We start from the raw sequence: 25,203 nt of genomic DNA on the forward strand, positions 1-25,203 counted from the left end.
AGCAACCAAGGTCTGGATCTCTTGAAGGGGCTTGAAGTGGCTGTAGGGAGACCTTATCGCTCTCTACAACTACGTGAAAGGAGGGTGTAGCGAGGCAGGGGTCGGACTCTTCTCCCTAGTAACAAGCGATAGGACGAAAGGAAATGGCCTCAAGCTGCACCAGGGGAGGTTTAGGTTGGATATTAGGAAAAAGTTCTTCACCAAAAGGCTTGTCAAACATTGGAACAGGCTGCCCAGGGAAGCGGTTGAGTCTCCATCCCTGGAGGTATTTAAAAGAAGGGCAGATGTGGTGCTTGAGGATATGGTTTAGTGGCGGACTTGGCAGTGATAGGTTAGCGGTTGGACTCGATGATCTTAAGGGTCTTTTCCAACCTTAACGATTCTATGATTCTATGATTCTATGATTCTATGACTGTGCCCTGTTTGAAGAAAGGCAATGTGAATTCAGAAAGAGGGGATCTATCCCAATATAAGAGGTAGACAAAAGGTTGAGACTGAATAAGGAGGTCTATGAAATGGATCCCCTGAAATGACGGCTCTAAACTCAATGGGTGTTTAGCGTTAGTAAAGTGCTTCTCCAGGCAGGCTTTTTAACTTTTTCCTAATCTGGATATGCCTTGTGACTTTGACAGAAGAGTCTGTAGGTAGAAAAGCCTTTGCAGAGCCTGTCCTATTTGCTTGCATTGTCAGATAGCCCTCAAATGGGAAGCAGTGGGGTCCATAATTTAGAGAAACTTAGGAAGAGGTGATTTTCACAGGCAGAACCAGATTTAGGCCCTGGGCAATGGGAGCATGGGATCTTCTCTGTTGTGGAGAAGGCGGCAGGCAGTGTGGGAGCATCTGCTGCTTGTGCTGGCAGCCCATAGCCCCCGCTGCTCCTCCTTGACTCGCTCTGCCTTGTGGGAGCAGGCACAGATGCTGGGGTCAGTGTGGCGCTCAGGGTTCAAGGTGGGAAGCACTGAAGATGGTGGCTCTTTTAAGTGAATTTTGAGATGTTTCCCACCTTGCAGGAAAACAAACAGGTGAACATAGAATTTCCAAGTGAATGCAAAAGTGCAATTTCTGTCTTTCTTGACACTCTATCCCTGATCCCAATAACTACTTTGCTGCCTGGCAGGGAAGCTGTGCTGACTAAAGAGCTTCTGTATGACCGCAAAACCACTTCAAAGTTTGAGCAAGAAGAAAGACCGTGTATCTAGCTGACAAAGTTCCTGTAATGAAGGGTTTGCATCCTGTATATCCAGCCTGGGGTTAGTGACTCAGATGGGCTAGCTCTATTAACACACTGCAGCAGCTGAGAAAGGAACCGCCACCAGCAGCCAACCCACAAAGGGCTGCCACAGACATCAGCCCACTTCTCTGCTAGGTGAATAATATTCCCCTGGATAAAGATGCATGGGGTTTCCTTTGAAGGTCAGATTCATGCGGTACAGAGCAAGGCTGAGCTGAAGAGCAGGTGGCGGTGACAGCAAGCCTGTACCCAGGTGGCATCGAGAAGAGGTACCACACAGCCCACAAGGATCTTGGGCTCCCTTTAGGAGGGCTGGGCATGGAGAGAAGGGTCTGCCCCAAGGGGGCCCAGTTCCCAGAATGATGTAACATGGCTGTAAGAAATTGTGTCTTTGCTCAGTTTCTCTTTCCTCCTCCTCCTTCCCCAGCACATCTGCTACACTGCAACAGGGCAACTGGTGTAGAAATTCGCTGTAACAGAGAAACAGTGGCAGGAGCTCCAAACAGGAGCTCCTTCCCGTATTGCAGCTTAATTATAGTACACACCAAAGGACAATAAGTATATGGAGGTTCCCAAAGATGTTGTGAGATTTGTATTAGCGATGGGCTGATTTAGACAGCCACATGTAAACATCTCAAAGCTAAGCAGAAGATGCATATCCTGGTTGTTCTCTAGGAAAAAAACCCTCAACTTCCCAGGCAGTTATAAATGGTATAGCCACCTTTGGTAATAGACCTCAAATTACCTTTGCGAGGGTAAGCATTATTACATCTGTTTATACGGAGAAAGCAAGGTACGCAGGGACGAAACAACTCCCTCAGGTCACAGAGTGAGCTGTTGCCAGAAATGAATAATAAGCTAGTTCTTCTCATCCTGGAGCCTCTGCCTTCTGATTCTTGGTCTCTCCAGATTAAGATCTGAGGTCAGGCATATCTTATCATGCAAACATTTTTTTCCTTTGAGGCAACTCAGATCAGGGATTATGAATTTGGGTCAGGAGCTTTAACACAGATGTAATTTCTCCCAATGTATGAAAGGGATCATTGTGAAACACTTAACAATCAATGTACGTGTTCTGTACCTAATATCAGTGAGAACAGGATTTCAAATGCAAAAGAACAAGCAATGCCTTCAGAGAGACCGGATGATGGCAACAAGGTTATGAAAAAACCATATCTTGGCTTTCTTGGAGGGCTTTCACTGATTTTGACTTGCTCTGGTTTGGCATGTAGGGGCTCCTGCTGCACTAAAAACATCAATTTTTTGTGGGAAAAGTGCCATTATTCAAAAACAAGAAGTGATTTTATGACATTTCTCTACCTCACTTCAAGCACTTACCAGCTGCCCACTTCAAAGAGAGCCCTTGGCAGAACTAGGTCTTCCAGAAGAATCTCAGCCTTAACTTATCCCAAAATGTTTCTTCTTGACACACAACCTTTTCCTTGCCCTAGCTGTTTTCAGTATTTTGGATAGCAGTTTGTCCCCTACCAACGCCTTGCAGCTGAGCTTTTTGCTTGCTTATGTCTGCAAGTTTTTGCCATTTACTTGGAAAATCTTTGCTGTTCCACTTTCCAACCGCCTCGGCCTCCAAGTAATACTTGACAGCAATTGCAAGCAAATGAACTAATTTGTCACAATCAGCATAACTCTGTCGCTTGCACTTGTCCACCCGTATGGAACAAATTGCATGTTGAATGTCTAAAGTTCAGGACTGAAGCAAGTGAACTGAGGACACCTGGAATATAAAACACACCATAATCCTGTAGACCTGGAATAGGTACTTCAGTAGCTCTAGGAAAAAATATTTGCTTTGTTGTTTTCAGGGGTAATGTGTAATTCTGGCTGGCATTTTCCTCCAGGTTTTTACTAAGATCACTGTTTGCAGTTCCATTTATGTGATATTTTCTAGGTCAGTGTTATTTTCTCCTCTCTGCACCAATTTTTTGGATATGTTTTCTTGAGCCTAAAAAACCCCACTTGTACAGTATTCTGAAAAAGTCACTGAAGTCAAAGAACTACTAAAAGAGCCTCCATTTTGTGACTGTCTTACTTAAGGTTATGCAGTTATAATCAGTAAATATACTGAGATGAGAAAAAAAGAGCTTCTTTTCAATGCATGAGGTGCTTATTGGTTGTTCTGAAGTGGTTCTTCAGGTACTCTGTACTTCTCAGTGTTGGAGCTCTGCTAATATGGGCTCTGATTAAAAAGTTTCTTGCATTTAAATACATTATCACTTAGTAGCTAATATCACAGAGAAACATGGTGGGTTTTTTCATCATATCAAAATTTATTTGACTCTAAGATGAGAAAAGAAGAATTTGTTTATGGTCTGTATCTTTCCCTGGGTAGCTGGTTAGAAGAGAAATGATCCAGCAGTAGGTGTACAGCAATGTCTTCGAAAGTTTAGGAGTATAAAAAATCTGTGACACAATGAAATGTGGTGACAAGGGCTATCCAGAAAGTCAATCTATTCCAGAGCAATGCAAAATGGAAGCAGAAACACTGCCAGTGCAGAGCAGAGAAAATGCCATAGGTTCTGCTAGAAAATGATAAGATTTTTTCCCCAGGAAATCTCAATTCCACTGAGATTAATTTACAGCTTAGTTTGTCTACTGGACATGTCCGTACTTTCCTTCCTTGCCAATAAAATCAGTGACTCATGGGACTTTGTCTTCTCCTATATGTTGTTTTCTCAGTTGTAAAATCAAGGCTGTTCCAAATTGGGGAGTTACAATAAAATGTATGGTAATTACACAGCATTGGAGAATAATCAGTGAACGGGCTTTCTTCTGTAGGGCACTTTGTTACTGTTTGATAGAAATCCTCTTTAGTATTCCACAGTATCTATTCAGACCTGACTTCCCTTAATCTCACCAACTACATTTAATGTGTAACACCAGAAGCTTGAGCTTTATCTTAAAATGGAAAGTATCCATTTCATTAAAACTTAACTCTCATTTTAAATCACAGAAAGAGTTGTCTGGTTTTTTGGTGACTACTTTTTTTTTTTTTCACATCAGGAGAAATGGGGCTTGGGAAAGGAACAGAAAATGCTGTCAGTTTTCTTCTGCAGCAGGCTCCCCAATGGCCCAGCAGTTCTGTATTTACCTTATTAAGGAGTAGTTAGCAGGCTGTAAATCTCACTGATGAGCCAGCAACCTTTCTGTGGGCAACTCATTTAGCTTCAGAGTCCCATAAATTCTCTAAAAAGAGGCAGCCTTCGAGGATGGTTGGAAAAATACCATTCATAACTGAGATGTCCAGTTATAATGAGCTGGGCATATGACTAGAGAGTAGGCTTATTAGACTTGCAGACCACACCAAGATGGGAAGGGCTGGAGGTGTTTTAGGCAACGGGATTCAAATTCAAAATGTTCTTCCCAAAGCGCAGGTATGGTTTGCAGCAAATAAGGGGGTGTTTGATGGGGACAAGTGGTACTTAGCCCACTTAAGTAAGCTAGCAGCCAACCCAGCAAATGCAAGTCAGGGACACAGCGGTGGGCAGCAGCTCTACAGAAATGGTTCATGGCTGATGTTGAACCAGAAGGTGAATGGCATGTTGTTTCAAGAGGTGCAAACACTATTCTGGGTTGCATAAATAGGTGTATAGGCTGCGAGACAGGTTATCTTTCCTCTCCTCTGGTGATGTCTCAGCAAGAAACCACTTTGCCTGCAGCAGTGGCTTTGAGGTAGGTGGGAGCCAAGGGGAAATCCGTAGGGGAACAGGAGCCAGGAGAGACCCCAAAATGTGCCTGAGAGAAGAGGTATTGCAAGTTAAAGGGACAGAAAACGGAGGGTGGGGTAAGACGACAGTCTTTAAATATACAAACGGCAAAGAGGAAAGGGTTTATTGTGGAAAAGACATGAAGTAATCGTCTTGGCAAGGTTATAGCAAGGAAGATTTCATTTAGCCGCTTGAAAAAACATCTCATAATAGAGGATAATAATGCACTAAACCAGAGTTCTGGGAGAGGTTGACGAGCCTTTATGATGAAGCCAGACCAGCACTTGTCAGAACCAACCCAGATATGGGTGATTTCTGCCTTGAGTGAGGGGAAAGGATGGCCCTCTGAGCCACCTTCCGTTGCTGTGAGCTCCTGCACTGAAACAGGCTAGCTCAGCTCCGGGTCACACCTCTCACACCTCTAATTAGTCTGTAGCTTTCAGACTCCATCACAATTGATTGCAACTCTGCTTTTTCTCCTTTCCATACAATTAGGTTCTTTGCTCCTCTTAAAAAACACCTGGCCAAAATTTCTGCTATATCAAAATAAACAATATCTTTATTTCCGAGATACTCATGCTATTCATGTCTCACTACTATAATTCCAGAAAAGTAGAAAAGAATGTCAAGATCCCTGCTTTTTTTTTTTTTTAATGAAATTGGAGCATTTCTCCCTTACAAACATCTTAGATAGATAGATAGATTGTTTTCAGGACTTTTCTGACATTGTTTGCTCAATTTGGGCTTGTTTTCTTATCACAGAGATGTATTAAAGTCTAAACGAAAACGATTTCCTTCATGTCTTGCTAACAGCTTGTCACAAAGCATCATTGTGCAACAGTGTCATCCACAATTTTAATGATGACATCTCATTTCAGGAGGGCGTGAGCTGAATCCCAATGAATAAATTCATGAAGTTTAACCTCTCCATGACCCCATTTCCACTGCGTTTTTTTCTCATCCCGCCCCAGCTCATTAACTGCCCTGACAAAAGCAGCTGAGATGAGAAGTGAGTCTTTATAGCTGTGCTTTAAACAAAAAGAAACAGTAGGAGGAAGAAGAAAGGTGGAGAGAAGCATCATGTTTGGTCTGGAAATGATCTGCTGTGCATTTGTAAGCAAGCTAATTTTTCCTCAGTATGACATGGTTCCTAACTGGAACAATGGTTCTCAGACTACAAACTACCCTGACATTATAATTACGTTCAACCCTAACTAATTTCTTTCTAATCTACTGCGAGTGGCATCTAGCTCATTGAGATGCAGACTCTGTTCCAAGGACATCCTGTGGCTATCGAAAAAACCTCTGTCTCACACTCAATTTTCAGCAGTGTTCTCACTGTCAACTGTCAACATTAACACAGTGTTGAGGTTCCCTTTAAAATAAACCAACCCATTTTGTTGCCTTCTTATTGCTCTGCCAACTGTTGATCCCATTCTCAAACCATTTTAATGTGGCGCCAGTTTGGTGCCCAAGTTACTGTTGACATTTATCTTTGAGCAACTACTTTGCTTGTTCTTTTACCCCTTAGTAAGACTACTCAGAAACCAGAAAACCTGTTTCTGAAATTACTTCTTGCAACACAGCAGCTTATGAATCAGGACAGTATATATTTTACTCTGCATTGTGTAAATGCCTAGTGAGCCTTATTGCCATGTCCCAACCCTTATACAGCATTAAAACTGTTAGGTGAAGATTTTGTTTTAGTGTTTTTATGGTTTCCTTATCATGTTATTATCCCTATCTTCAGCACGGAAAACTAGCAGATAGGAATTTCAGCACATGTCAAATTGGAAATTCTCCTCTAATTTTTCCTTTGTAACATAGTGGCAGGGTCAACCTTTGGGACATTTACTTAAATAACATGCTAAATATCTGTATTATCTATACTGTATTAGTACACTTCAGTAAACAGAGTTTCTGTGAAATTGCTCTTTATCTCAAGTACTAAACTTCTAATAACTTATCCCCATTTCAGTTTTCTGCAATACCTATGAGCTACTCTGACTGAATCCAATTGATTCCAACAGTAATTCCATTTACTACTTTACATTTACAATGAAAAAAAAATGTAGTTGACTCCCAGTGTACTATCATTATTAGTAAACAGTGTCTTTAGCTTTACTTAAATACTTCAATCCGGGGGCAAATAGCAGCAATTTTCTCCCGTTTTCCTCCACCAGCAGAAAGGTATTGGAGGAAGATGAGAGGAAATAGCAGTTTGCTGATGCTAGCTGAATTTATAGTGAATTGTGACTGGATGAAATCTGTTTAGAGCAAACATATCCTGTTTACTGCAGCATTTTATGGGAAGCTCTCAAATTTGCATGTTGATTACATGAAATGGAAGTCCCTCCCAGCCATACAATAGGAAAAGAGGATTGTTAAAATATGAAATCATCTCGAGCGTTGTGTGATTTACTCTCAGAGACGCAGCAAGGGACGCAGCTGTTTACGGTACGAGAGCAATCCACAGACTAGGAATAATATTGTCCAACCTGTGTAAAGTTTCCATTATATATATGAAGTTTCCAAATCCATATTTCATATACACAAAGACGTATCAAGATTGTTCCTGTGTTAGATTTCTGGGCTATTTGTCTTCAAGCTAGCAGAACCCATGTGTGATCAATAAACACAATGAAGTGATAGGGCCCTTTTATCTTCTGTTCAGCCTATGGCAAGGATTTCTTCCGACACACTACCTCGAGCAACCTTTGTCAGGCTGCATAGCAGGGGAGTCGAACTCTCTGTCAGCCCACTCAAACCTGACAGGGAGCGGGTCCCCTTGAGGAGCCACGTGTCCAGAGCTTTCCCAATAAGACTGCAGCAGACTCATAGGCAGGAGAAGAAAACAGGGTGTCTTCAGACATTTATGTGTTTTTTTTACTGGTAGGCTCATGAAATTCGGGTCTAGACTTTAACAATCCACACAAACCAACCATTGACCTTTTACCTCTTGTAACTGAATCCCAGGAGGGACCCACAGGTTGGTGGTGGAGCACAGAGAGCACCTGAGGTAGTGTGGGCCCTTGCTAGGGTTTCTTTCTCTTTGCTGGACATTAGCTAGTTTTATTTCTATTGGTGCAAAACAAACTTTGTTCAGTTCAGGGAAGGATGTTGCCTAGGGGAAGAAAGGGAAAGGAGTGAAGAGGATGGGTGTCCCAGGTGAAGGAGGTAAAGTTTGGCTGGGACAGCAAGTCTCCAAGGGACGTGCAGGCTGCTCTCTGTGATATGAATTCACAGGAGAAGATGTCAATGAGCAACAGCTGATGTACTTGGTAATGAATAGAAGAACGGGAAAAGAAATCTTTCCTTGCAAAGGCAGATAAATACATTGCATGGATAGCAGTGGTGGGATGCTGGTGGTCACCATGACCATCGCAAGGAACAAAGCTGCCTCATTTTTCTTCTGAGTAGGCCGTATTTGTGATTTCTGTCACCAGCTCTATCAATAGTGGCACCCCACATGCCATATAAAGGATGACTTTTAAAAAGAAATATAAGAAATTTTGCAACAATTACTCATTAAAAAGTGAAAGACATACAGGTGTGGTGATACTATATTTAAATGAAAATTTTTTTTTTTTCCAAGTTTGGAGGTTTTTTGTCTTTATTTTTGAAGGAGCGCATTCATCAAGTACAGGATCACAATATTTTACTGTGGCTCCAGATGTCTATTTTTTTTTTGCTAAAAATACTTGATGAAAACAATTCACCCCTTGTTGTAAGCTCCATGACTTAAATCCTCAGATCTGTTGATGTATAAATTACAGCTGTCTGCTCTCCACCACTCCGTGAAGAAATAGCTGCCATAGTAGCTAGAGCACATGGAGATAATTCCCAGTTACTCTAGCCAGCACCAGGGAGCACAGCGAGGTTGTGTGTACATGCTTTGTGAGACTGTCCCTTCTAACCCAAAGCTTCTTGCCCTCCCAGAACACCCAGTCCAGCAAAACTTCAAATTGTCCAAAAAGTAAAGTACTTTATTAATATATAAACCTGCATCTGCCCCGGTACAGGGCAGTAGCCATGCGAGCTGGGTGCTGGTTTGGTTGCGGTGGTTTGGCAGCTTCCTACACCAAAAATCTCTTTTTCCTCCAAGTGGACACCAATGGTGAAGGGCTCTGAGAAGGTGATGGTGTGAGGAGAAGAAGTTTTTTCACTAGTCACCAACACAAAACAAGTCTGAGAGTGAGCCAGAGAGAACTGGTAAACAGGACAATAAAGGGAATCAAAGAAGGAAACTGGGGAGAAAGGGAGAGAGTGGGGAAAAGGTACAGGGAAGGGGAAAATTATGTATGGGTGTGGAGGTAGCCGACATGCAGGAAGGATATGTGAATAACACTTAGCTCCAAGGTTTAACTCTTAAGTACACTGTCCCTTCCTCAGGAGTAGGACATCAATGGGAGCAATGTGGGCTACATGGTAGAATATCACCCTCATCTAAAAAAAAGTGGTCAGAGGGATAAAAAACCAGAAACAATGAATGTGAGTAAAAACCAAAACAGTGATGTGGTAAAGAGCTTTCTAAGCCTTTGTGCCACACGTGTGACAAGTTAAGAAACGGTTAGACTTCTTTTGCTCTCTGCCACCTAAATATAACCTTAGCCTCTGATCTCTGTCCTATACTGGAAACATTTGCACTTGTGAAGAGGTTTATATTAGCAAAAAACTGACAAATGTGACTGTTCATGAATGAATTCAAGCTGTAGTTTTTCTAAGGTATAGCTGCACTTTTAAAGACATTGAAGATCTGTTTAAGCGTCTTTACAAAGCAAAAATGTAGCTCTACATACCCCCCCTTCCAGTAACTGTGTACACTTATTCTGCCATTTACCAGGGTCTTAAGGATGAAATTTTCTTCCGTACTGATCCTAAAACTTCTGTCTACATGTTTTCATTTAACTGCTAATGTGCCTTTAATTCAGCTGCTAACACAAACACCTATATATTCAGCTCCTGTTCCAGTGGCATAGGTGATATCCCTCAGGCTCCAAGGAGCTTGACGGCTCATCTTCTATGAGTGTCACTGCACGAACTGTAAGCCCATGTCAGCCATGGGTGTCCCTCTGTGACTGATAGAACTGGTATTATAAAGGCCAGATGTACAAAGGTGTCCAGTTCCAAGCAACCACAGAGACAGAATATTGATAGAAAAGCAGCAGATGTCATAAGTGTGCTTTTTAGAGACTTAGGAGAGTAAAATTCTTTAAAGAGCCGGTCCAGAGAAAGTAATAACTTCAGAAGAGGTCCTGAAGACCTCTGTCAGTCAAAGGATCAAGTGGTGGCTTAACAAAGTGGTGCTTTGACAAAGAACTGAACTCAAGTAGCAAATCTATATTTAGGTGTTATGGAATGTTTTGCTGATCCCCCTTTTTCTGTTAAATTGACCTTATTGCCCAGAGACACTGAGAAGTCAGCTCATCAACAGTTGCTGTTACGCTCTGTTCTCCTGCTCGGTTAGCGGCCTCACAGACATCGCATAGGCAGCAATATTTATGGCAGGCAACATTGAGACAAAAGAAAAGAGCTGCAAAACCCAAACCTCTCCTTCCTGCCATCAGCAATGTTCAGTAGATACAGATTCAAAGGAATGCAAGAACAAAATTAATTCCCCAGGGATGTAGGTCAGTTTGAAGAGCTGCTATGTAACTACAGGCACATTTTTCCCAGATAAATTATGGCTCACAGTGTCAAACATAGACTCTAATTGAGTAAAATGTACTGATCCGTCTTACTGAATGGGGCTTTGTTTTCAATTAGGACATAGTTCCCCTTGGCCTTGAATTTTTCAGGGACGATTTTCAGATGAAAAGAAGAAATGCTGGGCACTGAGAAGGCAAAGGGCGAAGGAAGCCTGAGGACCCTCATTAACGCCGATTTGTGCGATACACTCACCTCTCAGTGTAGATGTGGCTTTGTCACTGTCCATCCCTGTTAAGATAATATCAGATAATCTTAATTACAGCTTTTTCTACATGAGACTGTCAAAGCACTTCATAAACTTCTTGCTAAATCTGAGGATATTTGGCTGCTTTATTTTAGTAGTGGAAAGGACCGTGACAGTCAAAGAATATGACCTGCTACCTAACACGGGCTATCTGCTTTTGCCCTGTAATTTCTGCAGCAAGTCCTTATCCTTAAAAGGAAGTTTTTTCTATAAAAGTAAACCTTAAGAAAAGAATGGAGAAACCTCCATCTGCCAGCATAGGGCAGGGCAGGGAACCAGCGGGACCCCACATCTTGTCACCAAGCACCCCTTGGCCCCCACCAGCCATTTTCCTCCCACGAGGAAACCCATTGGAAATGCTGGTTGGAGGAAGATGCTTGAGGCTTAGGTGATAGCACTAAACTCTGGTCAAAGCCGAGGTAGAATTGACAGTATGAGTCAGGGGACTCTCCTCGTGACAGATGTGAGCAGTGCCACGGGGTGTGCGCCTTGGAGAAGGTTTGTTAGTGTGCTCTACTCCAGGTTATCAGGATCCCATCCAAACTCCCATCCTCTCCCCCTCACTCCCATCCTGCCCCTTGGAATACTGGCAACTTGCAGGCTGCCTCGTACTTTGGGGGTTTGTTTGGATTTCTTTGGGGATAGCTGTGACTCAGCCAACGTCTTTGGAAGAAGGACATCACCAGGTGGAAATGCCTGGCTGTTGAGAGTGTTTTTCTGTTTTGAATGAGGAAACTGGAGCTTGGAGAGAAGGAGATAAATTAGTCAATGATTGAGTTTTGCTGCAGGAAAAAGTGAATTTCAAACCTTCTTCAGAAAGCATTGTGCGCTAAATGTGATGCTGGCAATGCCGCTCAATTAATCATTTAAGAGAAATAACAGCCAGGTTTCCCTCACCTTCTGCTGAAAACTGGGCACCAAGTTGCCTCAGTTGCTACAAAAGTGATTAATTCTCTTCTGCCGCCGCAGCATACAGCGTTTAATTGGCTTTTAAAATATACATGTATGTATCTTTTCTGTGACGTTTTCTTTTTGGTGTGGCAATTGGGAAATGATTTTAACCTTGAATTTTTATTTTAGAACATAAAAATTCAATGACAGAGAAATATTGTCTCCTTAATTTATGCTTTTGGGAAATGATACACAATTTTGTGGATATTAAGCAAGAGTTTATATATAGCATTTAGGGAAAGGCATACACAGTATGTTGAGCCAAAATCACGTCAAAAATGTTCCAGTGAACATGCATCACACATTTATACATTTGTAGGATGTTTTATATTGACAGGCCAGCAGCTGCTTTACTTTGTTTCCGGAACCTCTGCCCAAATGCTCTGTTTCACTCCTGCATTCAGTGGTACTTGAAAATTTGTCCTGGCAATAACAAAATCTCTAATCCCAGACTGATTTATTAGAAAAGGAAAAAGATAAAGTCAAGGAAACTCTCTTCAGTTACAATATATTAATTCTTGTCTTTGGAAATGAAGAATCAGTGAAATAATGAACTAGCAATGTATGTAAAACTATGTAAATGAATACTTATTATGACTCAGTTTGCTAGCAACTAAACAATTTCAGATTTAAAATAATTTATCATTAAAAACCATAATATTAAATAATATTATTTTCAACAGAAATAAAAAATAATTGCATGGACCTATCCAGATGAGGATATTTTAATCTGGTAACAAATATTAACACTAAAATCCTTTAGTTTCTTATTTTGGGGAATTGCAAAGGACTGTTTTCACCTGCAGCAACACCCTTTCTGTACCTACACCCAAAAAAAATCATTCCAGCATAGCTAGAATTGCATAGCCACGGTATCAAAACACTCTGATTGTATCTGCAGTTAGATTATTGCAGGTATGCTCTTCCCACAGCAGCTTGTAGTCTCTTGTAGGTGGAAACCAGGTTGAATTTAAAACAAGATATATATATATATATATACAAAGAGAGAGAGTACAACCCCATCTACGCTGGGGTCTTCAGCTGGTGTAACTGTAAATCGCAGACCGCAGTTTTGCACGCTCCTAATGGATATAGATTTGATGGCAGAAATTTATACAGTAGCCTTGGCTTAAGTGGGGTCAGTATTGATAGCTATGATATAGCTCTTTAATTACAAGCGAGGACTCATCGCTGGCAGCCGCATTTCTTGTGGGTCTTCCCAGTAGGCGGCCAGAGCACGGCCAGAAATTTTGGTTGTGTGTCACTTTACAGTGACTTGGACAGCAAACCTTAAAAGCATGGCAAATCTGGTTTCCAGGTGGCAAAAAGACTGACGAAGCAGTAGATAACGAAGAAGACGGGTCAGCCCCTGGTGTGACCTGGACTGCCTCACAGAGCACGTGCAGACGGTAGTTTTTTAGCGCAGCCAGAGCGACGGCCAAGGATGCAACGCTGGGATTTGCAATGGGGATAAAACGAAGTGTCACCTTCAGGAGGACCTCTTCTGCTGTGGAAGCTGTCCCTTTTCTTTTCCTCTGGTCAGATCATTCATATCAATATAGTCACTGAGATTGTAACTCAGTGGACATGTGGCTTATAACTTGCCATTTGTGAAAGCTAGGTTGGCTCCTTCCCAATACAGCCTATTTATCCCTCAGTGTATTACTTCTGTTTGTAATGATCCTTTCACTAGTTTTCACCTAGTTCTTATGAACAGTATTTACATTTTAAGAGGGAAAGAATATTGTTTCTCATAGTATGATAATATGGTCTTTTTATCACATCACTTTTAGCTATCTGGTGTATAAAATGCGGAGCTCTAGAAGATAATGCCTCCTCTGGCAAAAAGTGTTTAAATACCTCTGCTTCACCTAGTCACCTTGTCAGAGCACCTTCTCTACTTGCCCATAGGATTCTCTGCTATGACATTCACAGTGACACTAAAAGTAGTTTTGATGAGTTGTGGAGACCCTGGTGCTGAGCCTCCTACCCAAAGGACCTTCTCACTACGGCAGGCCTGGAAAAGGCAGTCAGTGGCATAGAGGGAAGAAAGAGGACAGAGGTTTCCACAGGGTGGAGGTCTTCTCTGGTGATCAGTAAACATTGGGAAAAGGAGACAAGCTGGAAGGCTAAGCCAAAACTCTTCAGAAATTCCCATTGACAGAGGTAAGATGCTTTGATTTCTGTACCCCTTCTGTTTTGGCATAATTTCAAGGAGATTTACTCAAACAGAAATGGTCTGTGCCTCTGCGCTTTCTCTGCTTCCCAACCCGTACGTTCTCACTGGAATGGAGACCATATGCTGTCGTCCTAAAGGACAGGAAGAAATAAATCAAGATGATGATGCCAATGTTTGCACTTACCAGGACTAGTTGATGGAATGCTATCTCATTTCCTTCTGACTTACATTTTATTCCAAGCTTGTTTAGTGTGAAGAGACTGTGAAACTGTTCCAGAATCATCCAAAATGGAAATTACGAGAGACGGCAATAAAAAAAATATCCATAATGGGCCCTATTTTTTTAATACTATTAAGGCAAGGTTATTGCTACAGTTATGATCTTAAACACTGTTTCATTTTTATAGCTATGATAGTAGTTAACGGTGCCTTTGCCTAGCCAGCTGCCTTTACTGAATAAAATGTCGGTAACAGCTTCCTGCAGCCAATCGGTGGAGCAAGTAATACGGTTACTGCTCCAAACTGCTGGTTTAAAATCCAAAAGGGAAATAAACAGAAGTTCTTATAATACCAGGGAAAAACACCTGCAGAAGAAAGTGGCAAAGAAAAGGAAACCCAGCTTTAGAAAGCAGATTGAACCAATGGATTTACACCTCAGCAGTGGGGTCTGGTGGGCAGCAGCCCCAGGGTGGCTCTGTTAAGAAGTCTGCAAATGAAAAGAGGTTTGAGGGTTTATCAGAATACAGGGTTTTTTTCTTGATGGAAAGTATGTCTTTTCAGAAAGTTACTCTTTGAATAAAACTATTACTTTTGATTGAAAATCACCTTTGGTACATTTATCAGTCCCATCAAAGGTGTTCATACGTTCAGGCTGACCAATTTCTCATAGGTTTAATTATCTGACTTGTTTTTCAGTTCCATGGTGAGGTTTCTTTGGTTAATTTATAAAATACTTTAAAAATGTATATATAATATATGAGTCAGAATTCATTATTCATTATTACATTTTTTTAAGTTAAACGACCAAGTGTCATATTTAAAAATATCTTCTGTGCAGTCATAAAGTATTCATAAGCCAGATCCAGCCATTTTACCTGGTCTGTTACCGTAGGACAAAATATCCAAGTACTTCATGCAACAGAAGGGTGCTGTTGCTTAGAGAGGTTTGAAAGTTAATATGTGAAATATGTCTATTTAGGATGGGTAAAATAACAAGAATCACTTGTTATGTGAAGCAAAGCTATACCTATGCTCAACAGAAATCCCCATTCAACAGATTTGATGGGGCCAGGCTCTGTAAGAGGGCATTTCGTGTAGGTTATTACGGACACCACACGTAGTGAGACAACTGTAAACAGCACACAGAAATAAGGGAAGTGCCCTCTGACTTCAGCCAAAGTATATAACCATGAAGGAACTTAACACGAAGATTTCTTTCAAATAAAGAGGAGCTATTTCCCTGACAGGGCACACTGGCAGCTGCAGCCCCAGATATTCCCCAGTGTTCCAGCATCAGCAGCAGCTCATTGCCCTAAAGATGTTGGCACTGGTCTTGTACCCTGGGAGCCCATATAAATCCCTGCTAAGCAAGAGGCAGGTTTAATCCCTGACATTGGGGTGGTCTCCACAGCCCCAGGCAAGCCATTCTGTACTCTTTGCGAGCTATTCGTTTGCCAGCTGAAATTCACTCCTAATTTTAAAGAAGTGATACAAAAAAATAGCTGCTGAATGAAGAGTTACCTTATGGTGTAGAATCAATTAATCCCTTGAGGTGATTTTATTTCAGTGTTGCTCAGCCCAGATTTTAATCTCTTTTCAGCAGCTCCTAATAGACAAACTGCCAGCAGAATTGCCTTTCTGAGATAAGTAGCAACCCCATAAACTAACAGTATGTTTTTAAGAACACGCTAATGTTCAAACATTCAATAATTATAGTAGTAATTGTTTTGCATTCCTTAGCTAAGGGAAAATAAATCAAATGTCAGTGTGTCACGTCTAACCACTTCTAGCTGTTTCCATAAGCAGTTTAATAAAATGCTTAACACCTGTTCGATATAAGCCATGTGTGACTATATTGGAAATAAAACACTAAAAGTAATAAAATAGGTAAGTTTAAGTGCAGATCACCAGATACACAAGGTGGGAAAGCAGAACTATCATTCTAGCCAGGTTGCCTTTTATACTATCTTGGAATTAAGTGAACATATGGTGAATTAGGATGTGAATCTTCTCACCTACCTCTAACACTAAAAAACACTAAAAAATAAACTTTGGTCCAAGTCAGCTGCCAAGGCTCTCTGTCACTTGTGTCCCAGCTTTCTCTGTAGTCACAGGGAGAAGTAAACACCTTCAGTGTATCATTTCTGGGTATAGTTCATACACATCACTGGGCTTTAGCGGTGCCTAACTCTCTCACTTGGCTGCAGAGAGGACTCAGAGGCGGTTCCAGCTGCACACCTGACTTTTGGATGGCTGAAGCTGGGTGAGATGTATCCCAGCCTCAGCAGAAGCTTCCTCCATGTCACGCTGCAGTCCTGCGTTGCATCCCACTGCTCAGTTGCACTGGCGTAGTGCATCGAGCCACTCTGCGGGTGTTCCACAAACAGGGAAAATTTGGAAGGAAATTGGGAAAATGGAGCAGCCAAGAGTTTCTAAAAGGTCTCGGTGAGTGATGGTTTCTGTGCGGTCTGAAAACTGCCCTGCTCTCACTTAGGCATTTGCAAGGCCAGGACAGTTTCAGGGGCACAGAACCCCAAATTAAGCACAATTTCAGTAACTGCTCTCAGAGACCAAGTCGCTGATACTTATGAACGTCTACGGTTCTCATAGGCTTAAAGGAAGGTAAAATACTAATAATATTAAAAAAAAAAATCTCAACTGCAGGAGAGAAAAAAAAAAACCATCTTGCAGCTGCATTTTAGCAAATTACACTGGCTTAAGAATTGCTCCTAATATTACCGTGAGGAATACTACTGGAAACCAGCAATATACTTAAAAACAGGGAAAACTTGTAATTCTTGCCATTATTACACACTTTTTTCAATATATCATTCCAAGGTTCCCTTGTCTTTGTTGAACTTCTCTCATGTGCAGTAATATGGAGGACAACGAAATACCCTCTGAAAAGAGAGAAGCCCTCAAAACTTTGCCTTATTCCCTTTAGGTCAGACAGGGCAGGGATGGAGATAAGCACTGTAGCACAAGGCAAGGACAGCTTCATACTGTCTGCAGTGCTGTGGCGTACGGGCAAATCATAATCAAACACTGGTTGAAGGAGGCTTTGGAGATGATTCCTCCTGAAAAGATGTCTTAATCAACCGATCGAGCAGAATCGTGGTGAAACTCATCAAGCCCTGTTCTGTCAGCTTAAATGAACACACGTATCAGTGACTGCACTTAATGCTCAGCTGTGATTCCACCCTGACCCAGTCAAGCTACTAATTTACCCACAAATAGCCACCTAAACCAGAAAAAGCTTCAGTTAATGGGCACCATTTCAATATGTTACATTCAATAGCAAGAGACTAAGACTAGTCTAAAATTTGTGTTGCATTATTCTTTCAATATATTTACCTGCCTTTCAGCACCTTTGTATGTACTTTTTGCCTCTGATTTAATCCTTCCCTCTCTTTCCTTTCCTCTTCCTCTTTACCCCATTCCTCTCCTGCTGTGAAGCATGAGAGTCTGAAACAGTTATTTTCATTGAACTCCACATTTCTGCCTCTTAACAGCAACTCAGCTCTAATTTTTTATTACAAAAATCTGTACTCAGGCTCCTACATGCAGCATATGTTACATAAATTTTATTAACTATATTGCAATAATATGTTTACTGTGAAGAATAAAGCAAATTAGCATTCAGATCGGTTACTAAATATAATATCCCCAACTTGAAATGTTACACACACATGAACTGTTACACACATGAAGTGTTACACATGCAACCGGGGTATATGTTCTTGTGAACCTAATTTTAATTTACAGGACTCTGGTATAATCTTTTAGTTGATTAGCTATTAAAAACACAACCAAAATTATTCCAAGTGTGTCTGCATAGAATAATGTCCGGTTTTTAAAATCTAAATAAGGAATGCCTTGAAATTAAGACATTTTTCGTAACTGCAAGTTAAGTGTTTATTTAGATTTTTTCTGAGAAGTACAGGTAGCTGAAATGATTTAAAGTACTGTATGATTCTCTGTCTCTGTTTCCTGAAGTAATTCACCTTGCCTTCTGTAGCCACCTATTCTGACAAATATTTACCACAGGCAGGCGTGTCCTCAAAGTCAGAAGGAACAAAACCCTTATCCCCCATGAAGGCAGTGGGAAGACAGTGGGATGCACACTCTTCATAACTCAAGAGTAGTGATATTAGACATTAAATGAAGGAATTCAGAGCTGAAGAGGAACATTGTGTATTTTGAAATTTCCACACACACGTGGCACACTTGATCCTAAAGGGACAGTATTCCTCTGTGTGGCCCAACACGGATATTGCGTTTTAAATAACTATACTAAAATGTTAGAAAATGTGACGGTTCGATCTTTGTCTTGTTGTCTAACATTGTATTATAATTGATTCACTCTCCTTTTAAAAAATGGTTTTGGTTTCCCAGCAGTCATGAATTACGAGTAAGACGGACTAGAAAGCAAGCTCCAACTTTAGCAATGTGATAGTATCTAACCTTCCTATGACTTCCTTTACTTCTCTTGCTAATCACTGATACTTGAAGGTGAAAGATGCACGTCATGTCTAATCCCAGAGGGACATATGAGTTTCATATCTTGAGGCTCAGTGTGATCTTTTTTTTGCATGCTATGACTCTTTCTAGTTCTTGATAAAGCTGTGCTTTGCATTCTGTTTGGCTTCCAGTATGCCGTTTGTGTGTTATTTATAATGTGATCTGCTGCATTATGGAATACACTTTGCATACTGCAGAGATTCTTAAAAAAATCAATAAATCTTTAGTCCTTTAAAAGGTTACACTGCCTTAGTCTGCATTTGCCCCTTGAAAAATAAGACCTTGGGCCATGGCCAGGGCTTCTAGAACCTACTATACTGCAAGTAGTAAATAATAATTATCTCAAGGCAAACACGGGTCTGACCAAGCCCAGGCTGTTCAGTTATCCTTGTGCTGCCGCTTTGCTTCCTCTTACTGAACAAACCATGAGGAGCAGGGTAACGCGAAAGGGGAAACATTAAAAACCACAGGCTTAATACACAGGTCTTAGCAATGCTACTGCGGTCTTTGTCTTTCTTTGAACCCTTCCCCCCTCGCTCTTCTACATAAAGCAAATAGCAGTGACATTCTGCAGCCGCTTCAATAGCAGAACAAACTGCAGCTGCAGATATTTAGTAGAGAATTTGTATTCCTAGGCATCAGCTAAAAAGAAGGGCTGCTCAGCGTCATTCAAACAAAAAGCCCCAAATCATGTAGCAGATTGCATGTCTCCCCTTTTTCTCTCAAAATGATATGTCTTTATGCTTCCTCTAGAGTTATTTCCCTCATCTGCGAGCTTCCTGCAATAAAAAGTTGTTATTTTTTCCATATTTTGATTTTTGTTCAGGCACTTGTTTATTTTTTTTTTTAATGCCATGAGTACCACATTAATAAACCACTTCTTCCCGTTGCCTTGATTGTTCTGGTCCACTACAATGGAAATAACATTTGAGTATCAAGGCAAGGCAGGGGCAGAAAGTACAGTAGGTAACACTGAAAAAAATCTGTATTTAGCCAGAGGTTAGTGATTAGTGGTGAAAGACATAGTTAGGGCCAAACTAGAGCTCTAGTAATCTTCAGAAGATGTGCTAGAGTTAGACTTTTTGCAAATGTTTGTAGTTCTATTTTATTTAGAAGGTAGTTGGATGAAAGGCGATGTTGCTGAAGAAAATGTGACCAGCCCCCAGGAGCCAGAAATGATCATTCCAGCAAGGCTGGGAGTGCAATTTCTTGTTGGCTCAGGAGCTGGGATAAGCTTTATGTGCTTATCCAAACATACCCTTTAAACTCTCTGTGTTCAGCCGTCCCATTAGGTAAGCCAACTGGCTTAATTATCCCTGAAGAGCCAGGCGAGGTGTTGGCTGCCTAGCACATAACACAATGTTCTCACTGAAATTCATAGCTCTGAATTGATTTTATAAACGGCAGCTCTTTAAAAGGAATCACGCAAGTGGGATTTTGCCTGTGCAGGTCGCAAAAAGGTACAGATACCAGAGCCTGCACTTACTCGCAGCTCCTTTTGGGACTGCTGCTGAGCTCCAGCTCTAGCGTAACCACCTTACCAACATCCATGCAGGGCAATAACGCTGCACTGTGATTCAATACCTTGTCCTGTCGAGGACTTGGTGGCCTTCAGGTGCAGGGAAAAGAGTGAGGTCACTCTAATATTGTCAACCAAAGTGGTGTCTTTTACTGGCATTAAAAAGTTTTATGGAAGTCTGGGAACTGTTAGAATGGGAAAATGTCATGGAAGGAACAGATTTTTCTTTCATTTACTTTGCGCACCAAATTATAGTTTGCGTGCACACTTAATGTCTTGCGCCAGCACAAGCTCTGGTGGGTATGCAAAGAAAAAGATGTGCCTACTCAGAAGTCTTTCCCTGAATGGTTAATGTTCATCTAACAAAAGGGAAGCAAAACAAAAGATGTGAAACGGTCTTTCAAATTCATTGCTATGCAGTGCCCTTTTGGTTCTGAAAGTCTCCTCGAGCAGTTCAGAGCACCAGCAGTTTCTGTGCTTCCCCTGTCCTTGTGCAGGGGGGAGCTACCTCCGTCTTCCACCTGGGGCCCTGTAATAGTTTGTCTTCTCAGAGTTTGCATATTGATCTGTCGGGTCTGGTTATGAGCTCCGCAGAGCAAGGACCTCCTGGGAAGAGGGATGTGCATGTTGGGTGCTGCTGTAGGTAATAAATAGAGGGAACATAACTAAAAAAGCCTTTCTGTGTCTTCACTACTGGTTTCTCAGAGGTATTTTTTTCCCCTTCATCTTCAGCGGAGGTACCATTTGGGTTTCAGAACCATGTATTTTGGAGTCCCCAGCTGCTGGAGAGAGAAGCCAGCTGCTGCCCACCAGCGGGCTGGTCGTACCCACTTGCTGTTGTGAACATCAGGTTTTTTCCACTCTGTGGAAATACCCTGAAATATTTCAGCCCCTAAACCACCCCTGAAAGCCCCTTCCACAGGTCCTGCCTCCTGGCTAGCATTTCCAGGCAGCAGAGTCTGTGCCTGGTGCTTCCCTCCCGAGCAGCAGGGCTGTCACCAGAGGTGGACATGGCAAGTGGGAAGGGGAGCAGAGGGTTGGAGACTTGAAAGCAAGGGGCTTGCTTCTCCTTTTTGTCCAAAGTATAAGCACATACAAAGGCATTATTACAGTTCTTCAAAGTACAAAATTCCTGTTTTTTGCAATCAGCAGGACGGAGTTAGTAGCTGTTCCCATGAAGGAATATAAAAGTGGTTAATGTGAGCCCCTACACTGGCTGACTTTCCGTGCTGCTGGTAGAGGCGGCTATTCCTTCCTGTCGTTGCAGCTCTGCACTGGCTAATAAACTATGTCTGCTTGCCTGGCTGCAGCCAAGAACTGCATTTCTTCTTTCTTCCCTCTTCTGCCCATTTTGCTTTTCATAAGACTGAGCTAAATCTGAAGGCAGTGCTCCTCAGTACTAGTAACCTTGCTGCTCTCCTACCATTTACTCTTCTGTCTGCCCAAGAATAAGGCATCTCACCTCAGGAATAAGCAACATCATGGCTCGTGTGGGGAGCAAGTACATCATAAACTCCTCCCCAGAGAGGCAAGGCAAAGACGTGTTAGTTCTTGGAGAGGAGTCGCAAGCTTTCAGTGACAGTTGTTTGATGGGCAACATCTTCTATGCTAGATAACTCACAGAGAATATGTAAACATATTCTCTAATGCAAACTAGACTACTTCTTTTAAACTTTTTCAAAAAACATAGTAGGGCTTTAGCACGTGGTGCAACTTTCCTTGGAACTTAGCTCTAAAATGTTCAACATTTAGTTTGCAAAAAATGTTTCCTTTTCTGAAATTTCACAGTATGCAGAAGTTTTCACTTTTTTTTTTTTTTTGTGCTTGACATGCTGGGCTTTGGAAATTTTTCAGAAATACGATGGGGCAAAAGAGCTGAGTGTCACATCCACAGCCTATTCTCAGCTCTGCCATTAATTAGGGACCCCGTCTAAAATAGATGTGAAGTAGTACTGAGTTCTGGGGTCTATACAGTGCTCACACAAACGGAGGAGTGAGGATGATGCACAATGACAGGGATTCAGTAAGAAACATAGCTGAAAGCCAAGAAGGTTGCCTCAGCAAACCACCTGTCTTCATGGTATTGAACACACAGTCGAGGCGTTGGAGAACAGCTCGTATCCCATGTGTGTCCTCCTCACCAATAAGCGCTCCTGCCTTTGGCTGTTCACTCATGTTTCATACTCTTTTTTCTTTTCCGCAGAGATTATGAGCCTTGGTGGTTTGCTCCGATCCTCCTGCTGAATATGAGTTTTATGTCCAGCACGGAAATTTTGTGAATAACCAGCCAAAGCAGCCCTGGAAGAATGCACCTGCCATGAGCGGCTCTCTGCCTGTTGGCAAACCAGTGTGCAGAGCGCTCCAAAGACTGAATACAGGCAAGGGACTTGTGATCGGCTAGCAGGATGAGCACGGGCCTGGGAAGAAAGTTTATTCATTGAATACATTATTTGCCGTGAGTTATGTTCTCGGCTCTGTTTCTGACAGTGAAATCAATTATCCTGTGAAATAAACTTCCACCAGAGCCTCACTACTTGACACGTTTAAAGTTAGACTAGAAGGAGAATGCACTTGCTTGTCAGTAGGGAACAAGCCCGCATTAGCAGGGCAGAAGCTTAGATGAGCTGTCGCAGAGTTTCCATTTCTACACCCACGCTGCCATTTAGTTTGTTTTATAGGACAGAGGGTGGCAGGGCAACACCAGACAGCAGGCAGGACAAACTGCCGGCTGCAAAACCACTTTGCTCGTTAGCTGGCTTGAGTTTCTGAGTTCTGTATAGAACCAGATACTGTTTTCAATGTTCATCTGGCAGGGGTGGATAAAAAGGCTGACTGTGAACAGAAAAGTATGCATACACAGGAGGACAAGTGAAAATTAGCTATCTGTACCTTTTGGTTCTTGCCACCTATTAAAATAAATGTCCCATTTTTCTGTGCTTCCCCGTTTGGTTCGGAACAAATGATTTTTCATTTACAGTCTTCCTTAAGAGATCAGATGATAATTTTCTCCATCCACTGAGGGCAAGAATACTTTATGGACCTTAAAAAAATAAGCTGCTACTTGAGCAACTGTTTCTTATGAATGGACGCTGCCCATTCCAGCATCACAGCGGGCACTAACGTAATCTGACCTTCCTGACTTTCTGCTCAGTCTCCTCTGACCACAACAATCATTTTGTTGTGGTGATTCAGTCCTAGAGAGCAATATGTATTTTTTCCCCACTTAAACAAACTTTGGAAAAATGTTGATTACTTCCTTCAGGCTGCTTTATACCAGAAATGCGTTAATGTGGGTAGGCATCCTGCTGCCTCCTGCTGCTGTGAAGGGTGAAGCCTCCTGCAGAATTATTGTGATTTTTGGTGCAAAGAGCAGAGAACACACCACTGTCTAGGATTTCAGAGAAGATTTTCAGAGGAAAGGGCTTTAACCTGGGTATTTTCATCCCCCGCCAACTTCTGTGATTCCCCCAGAACTATATACTAGGTTTGGTGCAGTGACCAAAGAGGACTATAATGTCCTTTAAACTGCAGACATCCTCACCTTGCACAGGTGATGGTCCCAAGGTGAGAACAACGCAAGGAGCTCTAGCAGCCACGGCAGACATCGCAACATTTGCAAAGAAGGGTGAGAGCCAGGCTCTGCCTGTCAGTGGCAACGGTGCCGAGCAGGGCCAGTTCCCACCAGCATTTAATCAAAGTAGCTTACTTCCCTAAGCAGGTACTTTATTTAGAGAAGAGCTGTTGCTTTGATTTATATGGCAACTGGAATCTGATGTTAATTCCTAACAGCTTTCTCGTGTGCCTCAAAGTTTCAAAGTGATGAAATATTTGCATATATATTAGGGAGGATACCGCAATGGCTCTTTTATGAGTACATCCTAGCATTTTATTGCATATTGCAGGTGATCATTTTGAAAGGAAAAAATGAGTTTGCTGCCATATTTCTTATGGTATCTCCCAGAATACATTACAGATCCTAATTGACACCATTATTTCAAAATGCCCACGGACTCAGGTTGTTTTATAGGCCTATAAAGCCAATTCATTATTCTCCTCTGCTGAAGTTAAGAAAATTCTATTTGTATCTGATAAGCTGGTTTACAGCTACATCTTGGAACAGAAAACAAAAGTGTGTCAATGTTCAAAGGAAAAAAAATTTATCAGAAAATGAAGGTATTACTCAAATTTGGCCTACCAGCTCATTTTTTCTTTTCTTTTTCCCAAGTTTAGATGAATACCTGTTGCACTTAGGGAATTGTAGAAACATCATTAGCATGAAGAAAAAAACACAACCCCTCACTACTTGTTTGTGTGGACAATAAGAATACAGGAATTATTTTCATTATTTTGTAAGACCTCTGTATCTAAGGCTATTTGCATAATTAAACTCAGCATATGCCTGTTGCTGAAAATGACGAATATTTTGCCACTGGTTTTCAGTACTGCGTTTGGCATTTTTCCCCCCCCAGGCTCCTATCAAAGTGCCAGGACAGAGTCATTATTCCTAATTCCGATGTGCATTTTAACTAAAGAAAAATATCTTTGACTTAGCATCTGTTTTCATCTCCTGCAGCCGACTGCCCATTTTGAACATGCCTGTTTACGAGAGAAAAGCACAAGAACTTCTGCTTTTTAAAGTAGGGTGTAGATCTATTGCTAATGAATTCAGCTGTGTCATTTAAGTCTCCCTTAAATTCAAGCGCGATGACCACTGTGTGAAGACGAACTACGTGGCTATGGCAGCTGACGGAGTAGCCATGATTGTTATAAACCTGAAGTAAGTATGCTGCAGTGCAGTCCTGCACATACACAAAGGGAAGCAAAGTGGTTTGTGATGCTGGTCCCATGCACAGCTGTGCTCACGGGCGTCTCTGCCCTGTAAGGAAGCCGACGACTGTCCTCGCT

The 25,203-nt window shown here is 41.8% G+C and overlaps 1 long non-coding RNA gene across 1 annotated transcript in view; it reads left to right on the forward strand.

The window, feature by feature from the left end:
• LOC135313175 (uncharacterized) overlaps nt 1–21,292 on the forward strand; it is a 42,381-nt gene extending 21,089 nt beyond the window's left edge. Inside the window, exons 2-4 of the long non-coding RNA XR_010372800.1 lie at nt 13,179–13,398; nt 13,654–14,026; nt 16,466–21,292. This is a non-coding gene — a long non-coding RNA (uncharacterized LOC135313175). The remainder of the gene's footprint in view (nt 1–13,178; nt 13,399–13,653; nt 14,027–16,465) is intronic.
• The last annotated feature ends 3,911 nt before the right edge of the window (nt 21,293–25,203 follow it).

The sequence above is a fragment of the Phalacrocorax carbo genome, chromosome 4, assembly GCF_963921805.1.
Source record: "Phalacrocorax carbo chromosome 4, bPhaCar2.1, whole genome shotgun sequence".
In the NCBI taxonomy this organism is placed as follows: Eukaryota; Metazoa; Chordata; class Aves; order Suliformes; family Phalacrocoracidae; genus Phalacrocorax; species Phalacrocorax carbo.